General features: G+C 32.3%; 1 protein-coding gene across 1 annotated transcript in view; it reads left to right on the top strand.

Annotated features, from left to right (window-relative positions):
* Positions 1–84: 84 nt before the first annotated feature.
* LOC143190087 (centrosomal protein of 131 kDa) overlaps positions 85–19627 on the top strand; it is a 67665-nt gene continuing 48122 nt past the window's right edge. Inside the window, exon 1 of the mRNA XM_076394191.1 lies at positions 85–421. The gene's annotated coding sequence lies outside the window, so the exon portion shown is untranslated. The remainder of the gene's footprint in view (positions 422–19627) is intronic.

Genomic DNA, 19627 nt, shown 5'->3' with positions numbered 1-19627 from the left:
TCCACATACATATATTTTCTATTCGATTGTATATGAACTGGAAATACGTTAACATGTTTTTGTATTTCTAAACTACTGTTTATTTATTTAAAATAATTTTGGCCGGCTTGGCAGTTGTAAAGGCGATAGGACGGTCCTCCTACTGTTGCGATAGCCGCGGGTTCGAATCCTGCTGAGGCATGGTCGTAAATTTATGTTTTTGATGGTTTAAAATTTGTGATTGTCCTAGGCAAGAGTGTAAAATTCGGCAAAGAAAATCACCAGTAACCCAGTCACGCCAGTAACCAGGCTGGGGCAGACCGGATGTCTCTTTAGATGATTTCTAAAGTTGGTCACTCGCCAGTCGGTAGGCTTAATGCTGAGGACCTTAGTTCGCAGCCCACGTTAAACTGTAGGACCAGTCCAGATAAACCCATAGTTGGTAAAAGGATACTTTAATTATATTAGGTATTATTAGTTTTAACAAAAAGAAAAAAACAAATAGTCTACGTATAGTATATCGTAACATTTGTTACAGTTAGAATTAATTGCAATTATATTTTCATTTATTAACTTTATCAATCGATTGTAGCTTAAGTTAGTTTTCAGCTTAATTTCTAGTTTTATTTTACAGCGCTTTGGTATTTTGTTTGGTTTTGATAGTATGTACAGTCCATCCAAAGTTATTTTGTACATAAGCCATCTAAATTTATTACGTTATAACGTCTCAATGTTGTCGTATCAACACTGAGTTTTAGTTCAGCTTGGTTTTGACATACAACAAAATTTTAATCTAAATAAAATAATTAAACACTGTTACTAAAATACTATATCAAATATAATTTATTTTAACATTATAGTAAATGGATATTTTATCCAAGGACTTAAAACTACATTTAAGTTCACAGTTAGAACAGTTTATTGGTTAGGGTTGTGTTTGATTATATTTGCATTGAACTCTTTTCCATACCACCTATGAGTTAGAGTTCTAGTCGCATTTCTAGTTATATCCCCTGGAGGCCTAATTCACAAGTATTATTTTACTTTCATCAGAAAGAATATTTATTTTTTACGCTTAGTTCTTGTGTTCTTCGGTACAGCGTTTCCTTGTAAAGACATTTTGATATCACTGTATTTCTCCTTCCTTTGTTCTGTTAATACCTGTATACATCTTTCTTGATAAAACTAGATTTAATCACTGCATCCTCCTTAATGCATTTGCCATATCTGGAAATCAGTTACTATTCTTTCTCTCCTGACTCATTTTAACCAAATGCTCATGTATATTCTGAACATATATCTATGCACATAAATGTGCACATAAAGCTTTTACTCCACAATAATAACATTTCCTACCTTTCCTCTAACATAACAATCATTTCCTAGTTATAGTATATTAATTACATACGCACCTTTACTTGTTTCCACTCTCATCAACCTGTCTTAGAAATTGGCAGCAAAGAGGTCATCCAAACGTTTTTACCACAAAGTACAATATATCTGCCTGAATTATTAATAACTGTTATGACTAACAAAACCTAATCAATTCTTATTCCAACGTTTACCATTTTCATCAACCTTTGTTGTTATAACACTCTTTTTTATTATCATCTTGCCACGAGTGACCATTGGGTATATTGGCCCCATTCTGAAATATCCATATCTCATCTAAATACAGAAATTGAAATAATAAATCTTTCTTTATTTTATTATATGCCTTTAAAAATTTTATTCTTTTAGAAACAATATCCGGAAGTTCCATTAAACCTCTTCGTTACTTTTCAGACTAACAGTTTCCCTTGAAATAATTGTATTAAATTATATTAAATTATATTGAAAAACTACTCACTGTTTTTGTACATTTCTTATTTTTAATCTCTGATAGAGCTAACGTAAAGCTAATCTTGATTATATTTTTCATTATTTGAGATATTCCATATTAATATTCAGTGCAGCTACACGTTAAAAATATGTTCAATTAAACATGCAGTAAATTAATATTAAACAGTAAAAATGCTTGTAACAGTAAACAAACTAATTTTATTGGCAAGAGGTCTCTATTATTTCGTTCCCGTTCAAAGTTAGAGACGCTATCTGTTCTGTCGAGCTTCAGAATTTGCAATTAGAGTAATAATAAGCAATGATTTGAGATTTACCAAAACAAGTAAAGCATCAAAATAATGTTTGTCGGTTTATAACCTCTTATCACTATTGTTTTGATGAATTTTGTACACGTTTGACAACCGGACGACTTACTTTCCGGTAAGTTAGTTCGGTTACACGTTCGTACTTGTCAGACAGCATTGTGTCTCTTTTTAACTAGAATAAAATGAATAGGAAACTATAGTTTGACTCTAAAACGAATTTACAAATTGCGACAGGCAATACATTAAATATCTTGATGACGTATGTACAAAATAACTTTGGAGAGACTATATATACATTTTGTTCAGATATGAATCCTCCTTCTGGTAATTAAGTAATTTCCGTAAATGGCAAGGAATTGCAGAATTAAGTAATTAATAAATGCATACGTCTTATAATTGAATCCAGTTAATGTTATGTACAATAGTTTTAATACTTTTTTTTACAAAAAGTCGGTTTTACTTTTGTTTTTAACTTACACTACCCTCTTTGATAATTATTTTTAGGCACTTGCATATATTTTCTAACGTTGGCATTCTCTACATAAAATAATAGTTTTCCATTAAGTTAGGAGATCCAGTTTAAGCAGATACTAATCATGTAACGCTCAAAATTATATTTTGGGCATTCATTACTTTTGTTTTGATTTGAAGAAATTTACTACCGAAGCCCATAATACAATTTTAGATATACTGCTTCTTCATATTGCCATTGTTGGTCTTAAGTTCAATGACTTAGAAATTATTATTTTGATGTCAGTCAGAAATTAGAAGGGACAGAGAACTATCGTGAAGATTAGTGGATCAAATAAGAAACTGGAAGACAATTACAAGAGTTATTGGACGAAAACAAAGCTTAAATTCTCAATGAAATTTTAGAAAATCCACTAGTTTATGAATCGACTTTTTTCAAACTTTTACGTATGATTGGAAAGATTCAAAAGTTTGTTGTTTCAGCATCGTGGATTGAGTGCTTGCCACGCAAAAAAATTGTGATGTATCAATAAAAGTCTTTTTAACCGTCCGGTCACTGACCAAACTTTCACCATTCGTTCAATTACCGGGTACCCGGGTACCCACGTATAGTGTGGCAGATGTGCAAGTCATTAGTGTACTGAATAAAAAAAAAATCTGGCTATGTGGCATATGAAATAGCTATAGGGACACTGTTTATAGTCCTATGCCTATACTTAAGCTCAGCGCTTGGAGAATAATAAAGCTGCTTCAGTACGAGACATTTGGACAACGTTGAATAGTAATTTAGCAAAACATTATAAGCCAACAGAATACCTGACAATTGACGAGCAACTTTATCCATACTGAGGTCGAACTAGATTCACTCAGTGTATTCCGTCAAAGCCAGCTAAATATGGAATTAAAGTATGGTGGATATGTGATGCTGAAAATTCGTATCCACTTACTGGACGGCTTTACACTGGAAAATCGAAAGATGGTCGTGAGAAAAACGTTGGTAAAAGAGTTGTCAAAGACTTGGTGGCACCGTATAGAGGATCCGATAGAAACATTACAATGGATAATTTCTTCACTGTCACTTTCATTTAGTTTAATCATCACCGATTCCACCATCGTCGATTTAGTATAACTTAAATGATCTGTTATTGTCTACTGTCACATATCATGAAATTCATACTCATTCAACATTTATTAAGAAGAAACTGAACGTGAAGTCATGAAAAATGTCTGTGAATTGTTCGTGTATAGTAAGTTGTCCAAAAGATTGTCTTTGAGTTTGTTCAAGGTACATTTTTATACTAATATCGGAAGTTACTTTCAGCGAGTTGTTTGTGACGTGTTGGAACCGAGACAAATGGGCCATTTCTTCTAGAATATATTTTTGTTTCCAAAAATCTGGACATTTGTACATTATTCCAATTCAACTGTCGATATTACTGGAGACTCTTGGCTTAAACTAACATATAAACAAAGGAATATATATATATATATATATATATATATATATATATATATATATATATATATAAGAATAATAAAAGATAGTATGAAATATGAATATATCCGGCTAGAGTTTTAAATTTGAATGAGGTAAATATTAAAAAAATATAATAAAATAAACAAAGCAACTACAACAAAATTATGCAAGTGTCCGTATATAATAAGGATGCCTCTATCAGCATTACGATGTTGGAGGTTTTCGTTTAGATAGCTCTCCAGACCTCGAAAATGAAATGTTGGTGAAATTGTGTTGAATATGGAGGATCCAAGAATCGTCTTCATATCTTGCACTTTATTATTCTCAAGAAATTTTAATTGATTTAGTAGTCTATACAGCTGACCAGCAACTGCTAGCTTCGGTGATAAAAAGATAAAAGATATCCGCATGAAGACAAGTTTTTCGTGAATGTCTTTTATGGCATTTAAAGACCTCATACATGATAATACTGAAATTACAGGCGTCAATTAATATAATTCTTGCTAAAACGTTGAAAATAGCATGAAGTTTGGCGGTGAGGGTTTCCTTTCATCTTTTTCTTAGCAAATAATATTCTGTATTGGAATGAAAAGTTTGTTTTTCGATTTTGTCCAATTATTACTATATATTTGGTAGAGAGAAGCTTCTCTATAAGCATCTTTTATATAATTTAGTATCAATATGTATGGTTGTTTCTTTAAGTAGAGCCTTAGTATGTTTTCCAAAATATTAACACAGCTTCAAAACGGCTTTTCGGAGAATCTTGAAGGTATTAATAATGCCGTTGACACATTATTAATGCTTAGTATTATAGTATACATTAAAATAGGACTTAAGTATAGAAAAATATACGTCTGGTTGAGTAACACTTTTGCATGAAGATGGTTAAACACAAATTAACTCTAAATACCATCAATAGAAGTATGCAGCGTTGAATACAAAAATTTCAGTGAGTTGTAAAAGCGTCTCCAGCTATTGACAATAAGTATCTTTAAAAATATTAATACACATAACAGTAAAGTGTGTAATATATTATTTGTGTTAAAATGCAACAATTTGTACTATGAAAGTTATTTAGTTAGTTTAATCGAAGGTTATTGTTATATTTTCTGAATACGTGCAACGGGCATTGGCACAAACATGTCGTTTTACTTTGTATTGTTGTACATATTATATACGAATATATTATTTGCTATGTTATTCATTCGTGGAACTTGGGTTTTTACTGGTTTGTACTTATTGATTCTTATCTATATAACAACAACATTTAACATTTTTATACGTAATATTATCATATTAAAGGAAGGTCAAGGTCGTCGAATGATGACGGGCGATGATGATGAAAGTTGGCTTAAATGACAATATTGATTTGTACACAAAGTTACATCTAAGTTAACTTTTGTGTCCGATAAACCAATAAGTTTGTTTTAGTTTAAATACAAGGTGTTTCTTTTAGATTGTATGTGCTTCTTTAAGTTAGGAGCCGATCTAGATGCAACCTACTGCACTTAACATTCTAGTCTTGGTGGAGGTGGCAACAATTAATATTCAATATGTTTATACGCGCGGTAAATGATACATGGGTAGATTTCTTATTGGTTTTATGGATGAGCTTGAAAATTTAATCGATTTTTTTTATCTTATTAAGTAGTACGATATGTCTAGAATATTCTTCCAAAATTTAAATTGATTAGGGTAAAATTCTAAGAGATTCTAAGAGTTAAATTCTGTATGGGGAATTTAGTTTCATTATAATCCCACAGACAAAAATCAACAGCACTTTAAATATCTTAATGGTCCTGACTTTTAGTGCACTTGACAATGTACTTCGTTTATAAACACTCTTATTATCTCTCATTTCTTTACACTCTCACTTTCTCACTCAAGGACGATTGCGGTCCATTGGAGAACTCAGCAAAAAAGAGGTTTTTCGAGCAGTCTATTGGTGGATTGACGCATAATAATAATGACAGTTTGAACCAGTTAATTTGGAAAATTACTCCAAAAGTACTTCCTGCTGGATAACAATAATCGAGATTCGTACCTTTGTTGCTACTGGCACCTTCAATGAAGGAATCTCAGCTGTGTTGCATTTTAGGCAAAAGTATGCTCTGGATATTACCACTGCAGCACTCTCAATCAATAATTATATGTAATAAAAAAATAATCCATGTGAGTTCAACTTAAAACTTCAATCGCGTTTTTCTCGAAACTCTATTTTTGATGTCAATGAAAATGATTATGAATCGATCTTCTTAAAGTTTTGCACACTTTTTCAAAATAACTTTATTTAGTGCTTGAATGAATTATTTTTATTATCTCTACTTATTTTACGATGTAACACGTGGTGAAATTTTGACTAAGAATAGAGCTCTTTGCTCACAATTTAACTACAAATCTAAGTTTCATTTTTTCCTCAATTCAACTAAGAGCTATTATATCCACTAATAAAACATATTTGGTTTTTTAATTGCAGATGAACCTGTTACATGAGTCACATGAGATGAGATCACATTGTCTGAATTTTCAAAAAAAGCATTTAACAAAGTATTTGTAGAAACTGAAATTACTCTACGTTCAGCTTTCATCATATCCTATTTCATTCAGCACCAGCTCCTGATTGACTGTTCTCTCTCTGCGTGATTTGATGGTGATGGTGTTATTTTATTACATTTATAATGAATAGAATAAAAGTTTAAAGTTCAGCTAGCAGATATAATGTTCTTAATATTAATAAGCACATACATACAAATCCAAACATAATAATTCAAAAAATATTGATTCGGTTAAAATGGCTTTAACTGTATTGTGAGCATTTAGTGTAAACATAAAAAAACTATAATTATTTGTTTGAGACCCAACAGTGTAATCCTTTCTAATTTTTTAAATGCGAGAACAATCTAACCTTATTTAATTGGAAATGTCTATTATGTTTGATAAATTGAACTAGGTCCGGGAATATTCCCAAATGACCCGATAGATTAATACAAATTAGAAAATTGGTTTCAGGCTTGGTACTAATGGCCTCCACGGCAATATATATAAACTGTTTTTATATTCGTCTCTAGTGGGCTAGATAAATGAATAATATTACGACAAAATACCTGTAATTTTATTCAAAAGTGTACGATCACATTTTGTCATGTAGATGGAATTGGATGGTATTAGATATGAAAACAGTTAGTTATAACAAGAGTAATTCTTTTCATTTTTTTAGTCGATTCCGCGACTAGCATTTAAGGCCTTCTTCAAATCGGTTTTAAACTCCCCAGTTGACACCAGTTCGGTGAAACTTGGTGAGACGAAGAAAACGCTTTTAAAATTATTGGGAGCTGATTATTTTAGCTGAATGCTGATTGTGAAGTCAGATTCGTTATGAAAAGAACTAATATCTAAGATCAGGGTCACTAGATTCTAAGCCGAAAATGGGCAGTGGTTTTAGTTTAGATAAATAATTATCTAATTGGTAAAAAGGAGAGCATAATATATAACGGAAAATGAACATGGTATATATTACTAGTTTTTCATTGTCTAGATATTATTCATGTCCATATACAATGTCTCACACTCAAACTTAATTAGTTTTTATAGTGCACTCTACAGTCCTTCCAATAAAACAGCCTAATACACGTCATCAAAATTTATCAATGGGTCAATTTATTTTGTGTTTGTCTAATGGAGTTTATCCAAAGCAAAGGTGTTATTGTAGACAATATTTCTTTCTACATTCTATCTTTTTGCAGGTATTTTTATTTTTTTTTGTTTCTAAAAAAATAAATTACATAGAATTCAATTTATATGCAACTAGTGACAAAACACTAACTCAGGTCTAGGAATAATGCCATGCCTGTTTGTACCATGAGCAATAATATATGCTTCAATGAATTATTAAAAAACATTAAAAGTAACAAAACCTATGTTATTCTAGCTTTTACCTTTTTCCATCAACTTTTGTTGTCTTTATCTTACATTTAAGAGTAGCCCAATGCTCCATTTTGAAATATCCATATCTCATCCAGATGCATAAAATGAAATTATAAATCTTTCATAATTTTATTATATGCTTTTAAAACGGTATTCTTTTAAAAACACCCCGTTAATCCTACGTTTGCAATAGTGTATGGAGGGATGACCTACATGCCTCTAAGAACTACATATCCCTAAGTTTTCTATGGATAGTTCCCAGACTAACAGTTTTGTAGGAAATAATTGTGCTAAATAATATTTATATGAAAAAAAATTACACATTGTTTTTATACCTTTCACACTTTTGTTCTGGCATAGCATTAATATCAAGGCGATCTTGATTCGTCACCTGCTTTGTTTTGTGCCGCTGTTTATACTCACCCGCTCTTAATTCTTATATTAATATAAAGTGCAACTGCAATACGCTAAAACATATTTCCTGACTCTGAGTATTTAATGGCTTTGGCATTTTTAGCATCACAATTATCACAAAACAGTTACAAATTTATCAAAACAAACGCCAAAGCAACATTTGCTGCAACGGTGTCGACCAGTACTAACAGAAATCGAATTTAAATTCGACCGAATCGAAATTTATGGACCAATTAGGATAAATGTTCGGACGCATCAGACTTCATTCTGTCTCTTTTTAATTAGAGCGATGTTAATTAAATGAGAAGGAAAATTTTGCTCCGAGTTTAAAATGAATTTTACGTTTTTACAAACTGAATTTGGTAATTTGGTTCAATGGTGTTGAACTTCTTATTATTATTATATATCTGAAGATATATATAGAAGATCTTTTTATAGAAGATCTTCTTATTACGTTCTATTATTATTGGAAGGACTATCATAAGTTTTAAGCTCTGTATTTTTTACATATAGCTTCATCTATTCTAGTCAAAAGGTTCTTGTCTCTTCACTATCTGGGCAAGTCACTATTGCGATCTACTTGTAGTACTTTTTACCGTTTTTATGTCCACTTGGCGTTTTTTTCGCAAACCGTCTAGCTTCTTTGCTAATCGTATGTACCCTTAGGTGTTTGAGAATACCCTCATTTATAATATACAATGGAGTGTTGATAACACTCAGAATATGCTTGTTTTGGTAAGTTTGGATCATATTGATATTAAATTGGTTTCTGCAACCTTATAGTTACACACCGTAGGTCTACATTGGCTTCCAAATTTGTTTATACAAGAACAATTTGTTGCCAAGTGCTCTTTTCACTTGAGCTTGGCATCGATTGTCAGTCTCAAATATTTTCTGTTTTGTTGATATACTGAATTATTCTGGAATCAATTATTACTAGCAGATAATCTATTTTTTTTGGAGGTAAAATCCACATATGAAGACTTCGCAAGACCTAATTTTATTCGCAATTTCTTAGCCCTTTCAGTAATGGTATTAATAGCTGCTTGTGATCTATTTACATTTGTTTTAATAATACTAGTTGTAACGAGAAGGTAGCATTATCAGCAAACGTGACCGTTTTTACTCTTGTTAATTAACTTGTTCTCCTGTCGATATTGGAGAACCTCTTTGATAGTGCCCTAGTGTAACTGCCTCTGGAGATTTTTGGTTATATTTTTGTTACCAACGATTCACAGCTTGACGCTAACTTCAGTTTGCTTTGAGTGTTGATTGAATATATTATCAGCTAACGTGACCGTTGTTACTCTTGTTAATTAACTTGTTCTCCTGTGTATATTGCACAACCTCTTTGATAGTGCCCTAGTGTAACTGCCTCTGGAGATTTTTGGTTATATTTTTGTTACCAACGATTCACAGCTTGACGCTAACTTCAGTTTGCTTTGAGTGTTGATTGAGTATATATTTCTAAATCCAAATTGGTTACCCGTTAATAGTTGATTTTCTTTAACATTCATTTAAAAAACCAATTCTGGAACAGTTTGGACATGAATGGTAGCATTTACGTACTTACTCGTAATAATACAGTTGAATAGATGTGTAAGTTTTATTACAGTATTTCCTGACAACTGTTCGTTATGTAGTGGTTGCTAGATCGTAACCTGATGCTTTTTTGATATTGAAAATTTAACATAAGTAGAAAAATACTTTGTACCAATAATTCTGAATTATTTTTCAAAGTTATAAAAAATTAAACTAAGTTCTAGTATACAATAAAGATTTTATTGTTATTTATTTTATTATTTTCTTAAGAGAATGTCGTATGTTTTTATGATTAATTTAATAGACATAATAATAAACGGCAAAACATACACGTTTATATATTTTATAAAAATGCACAATGTCTTTTTCATTTAAAAAATAAATTTCATTATAAAATACCTTATAACAGCTTTTGATAAAGTCTAGTGTTCATTCCACTATTCTAAAATTACAACTTGTTTCATTGACATTTATTTTTCTGCACAATGACAATCTATTTCAAAACAATAAGCCAATATGTTGTCTATCTAACAGAGTGTTATTTTATTTTTAATGATTAAGCTTCAATCTCTGACCATCTCTCTGCACTAATCTTTTCTGAGACTGCGGATGCAGCATTTCTTCAGTCTCAGGTGTTGTTGTCCTCTTTCCACTCAGCGCTACTGCCACGGCGTTTATGTGTTGCGTACATTTTTTCTGATACTTTTACTTTAATTCATTATTTCCTGCTTTAATATCCCCACACAGATATTCAGATACATATAATTGCTACCATACTTTGATGTATATTGAGCATGTACCTCAAAGTCTACCTTTCCAATATTTCTATATTGTTGTTGCTTGTTCAACTTGTTCCATTTACGTTAAGTCATTCATTGGTTCTTTGATAAAGTTTGCCACCCAGGTGTGAGAAGTGACAGCCGTGACGTTACGTTTCATTTACCAATAATAATAATTAGTCTCAACTTGTCGGTGTACTGAATTATTCATAAGGTATCCATAATTGAATGCAAACAAAAATTAATTTTTTTTTTAAGTTTCATTAAAGAATCTGAAATGTACACCACGGTACAACGTAAATTTTGTGTGTTCGTAAAGCAGCAATTAGAACTGACGGTATAATCAAGACAATATATTTACTCTGATACTTATCCTGATTCTTATTCAAAATATTTTTCTATAAATAAATAGACCCCCTTAAAAATAGTTGTTAAATTTTTAATTTTGCATTATTTACTTATATATATATATATATATATATATATATATATATATATATATATATATATATATTAAAATCTCCTTTTACCAACTATGTGTTTATCTGGACTGGGCCTAAAGTTTAACGTGGGCTCCAAACCACTGCCCTCAGCATTAAGCCTGATGGTGAGTGACCAACTTTAGAAATCATCCCAGAAGACATCCGGTCTTACCCAGCCTGGTTACTGGAGTGACTGGGATCATTTTCCTTTTCGGATTTTACACTCTGCGCCTTTACCACTGCGCCACCAAGCCGGCTATTTAAGTACTGAATCGCTTTACAAAATTTCTTGTGTATTGAACTTACGGTTAACCTACCGTAAAAGGTTCGTATTCAGGAACTATTATTTTAGAGGAGTTGCAACTATTAAATAGTTGATTCAAGATAACATAGTATCACATGTCTACATAGCTTCTATCAGAAGGGCATTAATTCCTGAAATGAAAAAATTAAATATTGAAATAATTATTATTATGACTAAACTTATTCCAAGTTACCACAAGAAAATCAATAATATCAAGAATACAATAAGAAGATCATACATTTTTTATACTTAATCCAGTCACTTTGAGATTTTGAATTTTATCAATCCATTTTTTAGAAAGAGCCTCATAGTTCTTAAAAGTTAAACGATGCTGCATTTCTTTACTATTTGTGCATGCGGTTACATTATAATTATAGATCGAGGATACATCATAATTATGTTTTACTAGCGACTGATATTGTACTAATGAAGTAATGACTAACAAATTAACCAATAAATTGTATAAAAACTAAATATACCTGTTTTCTGTGTAAGTTACAGCGAAAATGGCGACCAAAATGACAAAAAACGCGTCATCGTAATGAAATGAACTAATCAAATACCTCTCAAATATATATATATATATATATATATATATATATATATATATATATATATATATATATATATACTCATAATATACTGAAGCAAGTTACACTGGGAATATTTAGGGGTGCTATTCGAATCATCAGAATTTAGTGTATATGTATACAAAGCACAAGAAATATATCGTAAGTTGCAAAGGACATTTTTGCATTAGGGATATTTTGAAATTTAAATGAAACTCCCATTTCTTGTAGAAACCGCCAAATAAATTTAAAAGCCGTTTACAGCTCATTCGTAAGTGGATGGAAATATTCTCCCTTGAGATGGAAATTTTATTTCCAAGCCTTAGTTGGCTCGCTTTTCCTTTAGTATATATAAATTAGCTTTTTATTTATAGAAGTCTTATAAGCATTTTCAGCATTTCTTGAATATCGGCCTAAAACAGTTCAATGTTTTTGAGTAACTCTTTGAATTAAATGAATAATGGACCGTCTATAGTTTTTTTATGGTAATGCTCTTAAAACTGCACTGCAATATTAATTTGTTATATCTCAGTTGGTCTTCTTGAGTTGATTGGTTCAGAGTAGATTGTTACGGCCTAATAATATATTCGTTATATGGTAATGTTTTTTTTATTTCTTTTCGTATTAATTTAAAATAATAATTAATTTGTTATATTATATATTCTTTGTGTAAATGTGGATAGTTTAGGGGTCTAATTCATTAGCCTATTTAGATTAGTTAGCCCATTAGATTTTAAAACTACTTATTGGTTTTCTTCATTTAAAAGTTCTCTTTAAAATTATTTAAATTATTATTTGAATTATTTAAAACCACAACTAAGTAGTATTTTATCTTTCATATTGATCTTAAAATGAGGGTTTAAATCTTAAGATTAAAATGATTCTCCCTGAGCAATATTCAAAAATGTTTATATATACTTCAGAGACGAACAAGAATATACCTATTCTAACTAACTAGAATACTACAGATATGCCACAGCAAAATGTATTGGAACCTGTCCTTTATCTTCTGTATACTTGCCTACATTCAATGAAAATCATGTTGCATTTGCTGTATTTGCTTGCTATCCAATATGGCACTGTTATTATAGCCATTAGAGATAACAACATCGAATCAAACGAATCGTTGCAGACAGCTATAATCGAAATACAATGCAGGGTAGAATAATAGCGTATTATAAAATATTTTTAACAAAAAAAAAATGATTCGACTTCACTAAAACTCAGAAAACAAAAAGAAACTCACTAAAAAGTAAACAATAATCAAACTTAGGTTTTTAACACAACAAAAACGTTAAATATGTAATAGAAAATAAGGAACGCTTGAGGCTCCGGGGTTCGTTACCTAGTCTAGATGATTTGACAAATGTTCTAACCAAACTAGAACAAAACGTTGTTATCCCCATCGGAAATCGAACCCGTGACTTCTCGGTAAGAGCTGAACCATTCAACCATTACACTATAAAATCAATTTCCCACATTATTTCTGCGGCTTCTCATATGGTTAAAAAGCAAACTGAATGGCTTTTACACTGAACTATTTCCGATTTTCCGTCACATGAGTTCAACAATAACATTAGACACACATATCTGATCATTTTAAATAAAAAAATATATGAAAACTTTGTACATGCCTTGCCAACAGATCCTGACTTGGTTCCAATGGGACCACCTCGGAAGTGCACTCTTTCGAATAAAAAAATAATTTTGAAAATTGGTCAATAATTGACAGAGAAATCGGCTGAAACATATATTGAAAAAATATATACAGCGTAACATAGAAATTCCTCCTTTTTTGAAGGTGGTTCAAAATGTATTAAAATAAATCAGTGCACGTTGGAAATACAGCCCAATATCATGGCATGACCCCTGACATTAAACTTAGGCTGAAGTATAAAGAAATGTACCGGTTATTGGGTGGATGTTCAGCCATATCAATATATAATAAGCTTTCGCTTTACCAACATGTCTTGAAAAAACTGTGAACTTATAGTGTTCAATTCTGACGCCATTCAGCCGCCAAGAAGAAGAAGACGACATACATCAATATTTTAACCCGATAGAAGATCCATGATTGTGAAAATATATACATACATTTTATAAGTCTGAGGTCATGAATATCTGGGGATTTAAAAGCCACCACAGAATCTTCTTACTATAAAAAAAGTCGTCGAAATAAAATGATTAAAATCAAAACTATTACCTCTTTTGGATGAACTTAAACTTAGATGATGATAAACTTAGGTTGGTTGACTAGTCTTTTGATGGAGTTTCCTTGATGACTTCATTTCATCTGGGCCTTGTAGGTCTCTGCGAGGAGCTCGAATTTATCTTGTTAGTGACTGCGAAATTTCCTGTTACTGCTGACTTTAGGGGAGGGATGATATTGTGCGTCTTTCCCACGAGGCATCTGGAGACAAGCCAGAAAGAAGGGGGCCGTCCAGTCTTTGGTCTACGAGAAGTGAGTTCCATTTCATCGCTCGTCAGGTCGAGACTGCCTCCCTGATACCCATGCATGCTCTGTGCGTCCTCTCTTTTGTCTGCAGCATCGAGGGTGAATCGAGCTAATCTGCATAGACTATTTTTGATGCGAATTTCACGTTTAATAGAAGCGAGAAAGTGGTTTTTCGACGGTTGAGGTTGTGATGAAATTTCGACTGTGGCAGATTCGTGAGCAAACTGAATATCACGAGTTAGTTGAGTTCGGCTTCCTCGAGCTGTTTTGGAGTGTTAATTTCCGGAGTTGGTTCGGATTCGAGAAGTGACAACGGCCACCAAAAGCGGATTGTAGTAGCTAAGTTTCTTAGTCATAGGCTATTGTTATCTGGAATTACCAAAACTACATAGAGTGACATCATGGAAAGCTGGGTAGAAACAATGTCATTTTGAAGATCTTCGAAGGCAAACTGGCGTACAATTGATACTCAAAAAGAATTTTTATAACAACTATAAGCTCTCCAGGCGGAATAATGATCACGTACTCTCGTGTATCTCTGTGGCCGTTTCTTTTGAGGGTGGTGCTATGTAATACGGCTCTGACTATTCAGCCATCTGTTTTAAAAAACTAACTGGATGGTGAACGAGGGAGACGGGTTGGTCTATTTTCTAATAGATAACAAACCTCGGTGTAGTTTTATTTTGATATTCGTCAAGTCGCTTCTTCTTTCCACCAAATAAATTAATGTTTTATAGGATAAATATTCTTTATTTATTTTTTTAATTGAAATCGTATTCATGCTTAATGACTATTAAATTTTAAACAGACAGGACAAACGACTCTCGTTATTCTCGAATTGTGTTACTCTATATTGAAATGAAACTTTGGTAAGTCATGTCTTTCTTTGGTAGCTGAATATGCGTTGTGGTAAAAACTTAGAAAGAACTTGCCTACTCATTAGGGGTTATTCAATATGCCTTCTGCAATCAATTAAAGGTTAATAGTAGATAACCAATTATACACAATTTACTGCTTATCTGTCTGTTTCGATCGAGCTGATTCTTTATGGTGGTCTGTTTTATTTTTGTTGGTAATTTTTTATGATAAAAATTCCCTGAAAATTGTTACCTTAATAGATGGAACTTGGCTAGTATCAGGTCTCGGTTAATTTTACTAATGAATTGTAGTTTACTATTTACAAGTGCAGCATTTAATTGAAGGAGAAACAAAAACGAGGTTATTGACCTCTCCGATGAAAAAATTATAAATATTTCAGTAAAATTACTAATAAAAAAACTGAACGTTTAATGATTTAAGCAGAATATCAGTTACAGGCATATTATATACCCAAAAGTAACAAATATATGAAATGGTAATTAATTATTTATTTACTGTGTATTTCAAGTAAAAAGCTTGATTAACTATGTTGATTTTAATGTTATGAAATAATGGACTAAATTTATATAAACTAAGCACACAATCATAAATCGATGGAACACATAACCAATAGAAACATTCATTTTATGTTTTCAAAGCTCTAATATGTTTATACAATAATATAATAAAATTATTCAATATTTATTTTTATATATATTCAATATTTTTCCAATATTTTATGTTTTGATTTTATCTAGTTCGTATTCCCAGACGTTTAACTTTCACTGTACTCTTTATCTATGTAATAAATTGATCAGACAACCAATTATACACAACAACGAGGCTTTAAACCAGCTTACTGCTTTTACTCAATAAACTTTTCATATTTAAATATGTACCGAAATAACGCAGTCGGGAGGTCTGTTACTGTTGAGGTGACTCATGGATAATTCAACCCAAAACCGTAAGATCGAACTATGCAGAGTATGCTACTCGACGGTAGAGTGTGGCCTCTTTTTTTAATGACGCATGTTTTGTGATTACTCACTCAACCGAACAAAATATGGTTTCGAACGAATAATTTTTCTTTTGTTTACTAAGTCGCATAAATATAATGAAATATAGCATAGATTTTTGGTTTAGCGACTTTCTAAAATATACGATGCCTTTATTCAACGTATATGTGGGGCGATAAATATGTCATCTTTATTTGTAAATTTATCAGCTCAATTTTGTTTAAAGAACGTTCTAATCGTATAGATTTTTACTTGAATTTAAATCTGACGTAATATGAATATATTGTTAGGTAAAAAATGATACAATATATAATGATCAAAATAGTTCATGAAAAAAAAATCATGAAGATCTTGAATTTCAATTTGAATGATTTATTGAATGGTGTTGGTTTGGCAGCGATTCAATCAACGATCTATTTCGCACTTCTTCATTTCGAAATCGCGTGCCATTTAAGCCATGAAATATGGCTTAAACACCAAATCACCAATTATTCACCAAATTACAACATCCTTCACAACTCCTATAATGTTTGACCGTTATCCTGCAAGAGCGTGATACATCTGCAGTCTTCTGCTCCCATGCTCATTGCCATAAATATTGCGTCCCAAGGTTGATATACATAGCTTTCTTGGACTGATCATCATTTTTTGCGTTTGGGATTAGTGCTTCGATGGCAATAGTTCCATTTTTGAATACTAGTCTGAATTCGCGATGGAAAACTCCTTTTTTGCCTTGAAAGCAATGAAACCGTGGCATTGAAACGGTGGTTTTCATCTTTCCTACAGCCTATAAGTGTCCGGAAACAGTTGATTACTGTTAGATCTTTCCCTTCGCATCTAAACAGTTAATTCATTAATTAGGTCCATAATAGGTCTTGTAGTTCATTGTCTTTTTTGTAGAATGTTTCAGTCCTCTAGGCAGTTCCTTGCCACTGACATTAATATCGCCACTTTTAAATCGTTGAAGTCAAAATTGAGAATTGGGATATGAGGAAGCAACAACGCCATAAGTTTCTAAAAATGTACAAGTCAAAACAAACAAATCAACGAATGTTGAAAATGCAACTTGATTTGATAAATGAACGTTTCGATTTGATGGTGTAATTAAGTGGAGTTGGGGTAAAAGTATCGCAGCTGAAGCTGTAGCACCACAGAAGGTGGACTGAAGGTACTTAACGACCTCTAGTCATATAAGAAACATTCAAGCTTTCAGAAACCTAATTCGTGTGGTCCCGGTTCATACGTCAAAGTTCAAGGTGTAAGGCCACCAAAGTTGGACTGAAGTTGATATGAAATAACATAGTTCATTGGAATTTGAATAAAAGCTTGCAGTTCGGGGTGAAAGCAGATTGAAGTGGCTCAGTTTCTTAGCTGTAGACTATTGGAATCTGGAGTCACCAAAGTTTGGAAGATCATTGCACCATGGAAATTTGGGTGGAAACAGTGACATTTCGAAGATCTGTGTACATCATTGTGACCGTTTCTTTAGGGCGGCTATCTCTATATATATATATATATATATATAGAAAAATATCAATACCATCGATAATAGTTAGCCTAGGTTGTTTAACAATTGATTACATTGATACATCACTTCTCCATCAATAGATATGATAAAAATACATGCACGCACCTAATATATGTCATAATTGTATGGCTGGTATCTCTTGAATCGCTTCCTGTTCGTTCATTTATGGTCGTGAAAATTTAGAAAAAAAATTAAAATATTGTTTTTTTTATGGTTATGTTATTATCCATATTCTGAAAGTTTCCTTTACTCACTTTCACTTTCCGGGTCACTGTCCAATTCAATCACTAAACTGTTAATTTCGAATCTGTCTAAAACATGTTCACGATTCCACCATTTCTCAAATTACTTCCTCTGCATGTCTTATCGAGTTCATCCATACCGAAGGTGTTATGGTCGGCAATGCTTCCTTCCACATTTACAAACAGTTGATGGAATATCCTTCTCGATCAGCATGTCTATTATAATAAGACTTTGCTACTGCTCATGTTAATTCAATTGAATTGAATATACAATGATAGGGAGGAAGTCGTAGTACTGTGTGACCATTTTTTTCAGCCGTCTGATCTACTGTAAATCTAATTTCGGGCTTATTTCTAAAAAAAGTAAATTGCATAAAACGCAATGAAATATTTAATTTATATTTCATTTATACCTAGTAACAATTTGAAATAGTTCAGTTTTAGCATAGCCTCTTCCAAATCTCAATTCATGTTTTGATTCATTCCTTCATTACAGCCTTTGTTGATGCTTTAGGGTAAATGATATGGCTCGGTGAATGGAGATAAAATGAAATGAAACAGTGGTGTTTACATTATGTAACCGTTATTTATTGACGTAATATAAAAATATGGAAAATACAAAATAGATAAAACGGATGGCAGCCATGTTACCTGGTGACGAGGCTTGGGCAGTCGATGGTGGTATGTCTAAACCGAACGGTGGTCAGATACTGAATGATTGGAAATACCCTTCAATAACATCCCAGATAAACGTCTCGGGGTTGCTAGCTATTCGTTATAGGGTTCTAGTTGGTGCTGCTGGCACCCCGCCTGTGTTCAACATCTGGGATTATATTTTTGGGTACTTTGTTGACCGTTATTCCACGATGTAAAATTCGATATGCCTCAAGGTCGCTACAATACTCCACTGCCAGAATTTTACATACAATTATTTTAAACAAATAAAAATACAAAAATCAAATACAAAATATTGATATACCAAACAAAATGTGCTACATGAAAAGGGCTTTGAAACATATGATGAATCAAAACGGTTGTGGTTGGTCTGGTTGCGATCTGGTACGGCTGTTGATATCTTTCAGTCCTACAGATACCATTTCTTCATCGTCGCTTTGGCACTTGAATGTGGCCCATCAACAACGTTGAAAACAAGCTATTTTTCGGACAGGGCTCCCGTAATCGACGCCGTGGGAGGATCGATTGTTCGACGACGTGGTAGTTTATTTTCTTCGACGACGAGACGTTGGCAATTCTGGTACCTCGGCGAAGACATGACGTATCTACGGTGACTGCAATCGGTACCTAGCTTCTGGAGCTGCTCTGTGACTAATCCGTAGTCACATACGTTACGGTAATTAAAAAAAAACAAATAACGACGGTATCCGACCGAAGCTGCCCAAAGCCTTTCAAATCGAAATGTCTGCCAATATGACGGAGACG

This window comes from Rhynchophorus ferrugineus, unplaced genomic scaffold (assembly GCF_030347505.1).
Source record: "Rhynchophorus ferrugineus isolate W39M unplaced genomic scaffold, kcgeb_rfMv2 rfM1, whole genome shotgun sequence".
Classification (NCBI taxonomy): Eukaryota; Metazoa; Arthropoda; class Insecta; order Coleoptera; family Curculionidae; genus Rhynchophorus; species Rhynchophorus ferrugineus.
This window is presented reverse-complemented; position numbering and strand designations above follow the sequence as displayed.